The 4,141-nt window shown below is 44.0% G+C and overlaps 1 long non-coding RNA gene across 3 annotated transcripts; it reads left to right on the forward strand.

Annotated features, from left to right (window-relative positions):
• LOC127342260 (uncharacterized) lies at nucleotides 1–3,882 on the forward strand. 3 transcript variants are annotated; one of them, XR_007876463.2, is made up of 4 exons: nucleotides 1–363; nucleotides 552–1,317; nucleotides 1,403–2,023; nucleotides 3,541–3,882. It is a non-coding gene; the product is annotated as an uncharacterized lncRNA (long non-coding RNA). The 3 variants fall into 3 exon arrangements; XR_007876462.2 differs by having other exon boundaries at nucleotides 1,403–3,882; XR_007876464.2 differs by having other exon boundaries at nucleotides 1,409–3,882.
• Nucleotides 3,883–4,141: the final 259 nt, after the last annotated feature.

Below are 4,141 nucleotides of genomic sequence, written 5' to 3' on the forward strand. Positions count from 1 at the left end.
GGCTGAAGGCGGAGAGAGGGGGAGGCCGCGGCAGCGGGGTCGTCATCCATGGCGTTTTTATGATTCTATCCCTCGACCTACACCGGTCTGCCCATGACTATGGCTGAGCGTCCTGCACCGGTCTCCTCCCGTCTGATCTCCTCCGATGCGACGGGCGGCAGGAAACTCTAGGAGCCCTCGCCGAAGTCTTCCATGCCGCTGCTGCGGTGGCTGCGGCATCAGGTGGCCGGCGATGTGCAGGGCCGATGCCGTCGAAGAGGTCGGACAGGCCGTCACCATGACACAAGGCGACGGCAAGCTGAAGCCGGTGGAGGACCCGACGGTGCCCACCAGCACTGACCGACCCGTTCTCTCCTGTTGCTGGTAAGATCGAAATCCCTTCTCAATCAGGTTCGTCCATGATACATGATATCTCATGTTACTTGCCATAATATTTCATCTTCGCTTGTCGTGTACAATTAAACCTGGGATGATGCGGGTAAAATTCTTAGCTATTTACGATTGATTGGGTTTGTGATTTTCTTGGTCTTTCCGTGCAGTCTGGGATACAGTCTGGGAGTCCTCTTGCGGATATGTGAATTTTCTAAGGCCATCCAACTCTTTGGCAATCTCACAGCGGAAGCAGCGGTTGACTGGTGGCCGGAAACAACACAATATCTCGGGCCAATATGCTGGGGATTCCTTGCCGGTGTCTTTGACTCTGCTGCGGCGGTGGCTGTGGCAGTTGGTTGCACACTGGGTGTCTGGCACTGTTCCAGTTCAGGGCACAGGGGGAGGTCGGATGTGTCATCGCCGTTCAGTGAGGCAGGCGCTCGGTGATGTGCCGTAACGGTGATGGATCCAATGTTTTGCACAAGCTCTGTCCTCAACTCTATCCCCTTGGGCAATGTCGACGATTAGATCGCCATGAGTAGCTGCTCTAGATGGCATGCCGTGGAGATACGATGGGAGTAGTGGCCCATGAAAACAGGGGATGTGGCGGTGCTCTGCTTGGTCGCCGGCCCTCAGTGGCGACTAGAGAGGCGACAACAACGTCGATTGGAAGCAGCTGCTCGCCCACTAGCCTCACTCGCCGGCCCTCGGTTTTGCTATATGGTTGCCTTCTGTTATAGAGCATTACCTCATGCCAGCGTTTGGTTTTCCTTAGTTCATAAGGCTTGCGATTCCACCTTATAGCTTATCCTGCCATACACCAATATATATACACCTCTGCTATGCTATAAAAATAGAGCATTACCTCACATACATGGGAGCCTAGAGACGAGGGAGAAGTAAGCTGGAGTGTGGAAAAAACATGGAATAAGCTGCCTTCTTCTGGTATTTTTCTGGCAATCAGCAATCTTTCTAATGTTGTTACTCGCTTGAACAAAACAGCTGAGTTTTTTTTTTGTTTTGTTTCTAGGATCAGTTCTCTATGCAAGGCAACCACTGAAGTACGCGGTTTTGTGTTTGTAGATTCTGTTGAATTGTTGAAATTCAGTATTCCAGTTTGGCAACGCCAGTTTGTTTCAGTTAAGTAGTGTTTATTACTGAATTTATCGTCAGTTCAGTGGGTTAGGCAGATCACAACCAAATTTCAGACCATTGAAATTACTTTATCCTGCTGGCTTTAATTCTTTGTTTCCTCGAACACAATGGTATAAATTAACATGCGCACAGAATAGTTTATTTATACACAACTGCTTATTAAGCTGGGAAAAAAAAGCCTCAGGTATTATTTTTAGAATACTCTCAGAACAATCATCAAGCCATATAGTTTCAGTTTCAGTTTCAGATTCGGATTACTCTCGGAGTTCTAGCACAGATAAGATTCATTTTCAGTATATAGTACATACTGAAGAAGCAGTGACGTACAAGGTCAATCCCCAATCTTCCATTCGTCACTAGCTGCTGTCACCGATCCGTTCTTCTTCCTTGACGAGTCGAATAGTGAGACAGTCCCGCGGCGACTGCACACATCCTGCTTCTGTTCTGCTATGTGGTCGCCGCTGTCGCCATCTCCGTTGTCCTTTCATCTGGTCAGGTATTCATCCTTTTTTAGTTAGTCCATGCTATTTCCTTGCCGATGCTTTAATTTCCCTGTTCTTTGGTTTTTCGTGTTGTTCTCTCCTCTGGTCCGCCTAAACCCAGGGCTGCTGGGCATTCTGGACATCTTTTGTGTCCCCTCCTTCTCATGGCTCCCGGCAGATCTGCCCAGAGGCACTCGATGCTTAAGTTCCTGTAACACAAAATCATTTAGGCCCTATTTATGAACTGAATGCCACGCTTGGTTTTGCCTCTTTCCCAAGCTTCCCAGTGTATTTTTTGTGAAACTTAGTATCTTCTCACAGTCATCCACTCTCAAACAACGCTTGCAAACTAAGTCATCACAATGAAAATTTGCAGCAGTCCCAGTTCTCAACTGAAGGAACTGAATAGTAGACAGATTGTCCTAGGCAAGACGTAAAATACATGTATTGAAGAAACTGTTTTAAACGAATTCATTGTCTTTTTTTTTTTTTGAAACGGATTGTCTTTCTGATGATAGAGTTTAATACGGTGAAATTATTTTTTTTGTTATACCTTTCAAACTTCCATAGAGTAGCTGGATCAGGATCACTCTCTTTATCCTATGTCTGATTGATTTTCCTCACATGCTATCTTTTAGCATGTGAGAAGAGCGGAAAACCAAATCTGATCCCGGGTGCATATGCACCCGGTATGTATAAAACATATTTGCAAACGGTAAAAAAATTAGGAAATTTTTTTAGCATGTAGAGAGACATGTTCTATGTGTGCACGTAAATTTTCACATAAAACCAACATTTTTTGTACCCTATGTAAAAAAGACAAATAATGCCTCAAAAAATAGACTATTTTAGCACCTAAGATTTGTCTTTTTTGCACAAGGCATGAAACATATCGGTTTTTGCTGAAACAACTTTGTAAGCATGTAACATGTCAAGGTATACACAAAGAATTTTTATTTGTATTTTTCTAACATTTTTAAATATATTTAATATGTGTTTCAAATAAAGGGTGCATATGCACCCGGGTGTAGAAACACCCTATCCGACGTGGGAAGAGGGCCTTTTTATGCCTAAATGAACCCCATTGTCCTTATAAGAAGATTGATTTCTAAGATGATGTGTTTCTTTGTCGAGCCTTGTGTTTCATATTTTCCAATTTGTACCTTGAGGATCTCCTTTTATCTAGACTACAAATGGCGTGTGTTCAAACTATAATACGAATAAGCAAAAAAGGTTATGTCAGACTAACAGAGCATATATGCATATTTTTCTTGAGATATATGTCAAACATATGCTGGGTAGCTACTAGCTACAAAGATGGGTCATAATGGTCATGTAATACAAGAATGGAACAACTATCCCCGTTTGATATTGATACATGTGCACATTTCTGAATTTGGAAATACTGTTGGCTTCTACTCCTCCTAGCAAGGAACATCCTGTGCGCACCTCCCGCCGCTCCTCCGACTCCTCTCCTTCTGTGATAAAGAATTGTTCTCCCGATCTCTGTAACATAATTGTGCTCCTGCAGGTACACCAGAAGGAGATCAAGGCTGCGAGAGGATCTCCAGTACCACCAGCAGCACGGAAGGCGGAAAAGGAGAGCGCAATCGGAGCTCCTCCAAAGTGGCCATCTTCGGAGGTGATGGATGGGGAAAAATCCCATGTCGCATTGAGTGCAATGGCGCTTAGGCATTATATGTATGATCATATCTCATGATCATATAGGTTCTATCTATGAAACGAACTTCTGAACTTCTGAACTGCAACAGGCATGTATTGTTGTGTCGACTGAACGCTTGATCATACACCGCACCCCTATTCCGAATTGAATTATACGTATGATCATTATGCACATCTATTTCCATGATTAGTCTATTTATGTCCAAGTTGCCCCATTGGTTATCCTACTATGAAGAATCGGCTATTGTGTTACACTGACGTTGACAAGTTCAGTTGTAACACCGGTGGATGCACATAGGTTCGCTATTCTGTATAGACCATGACATTCACTCAAACATCTTATTTTCCCTCTGTCTACCCTTCAATATCGCTATCTGAATACACCATGACATTCACTGAAAGATCTTATTTCCCCTCTGTCTACCCTTCAATATCCTACCAGCAATATG

This window comes from Lolium perenne, chromosome 3, assembly GCF_019359855.2.
Source record: "Lolium perenne isolate Kyuss_39 chromosome 3, Kyuss_2.0, whole genome shotgun sequence".
In the NCBI taxonomy this organism is placed as follows: domain Eukaryota; kingdom Viridiplantae; phylum Streptophyta; class Magnoliopsida; order Poales; family Poaceae; genus Lolium; species Lolium perenne.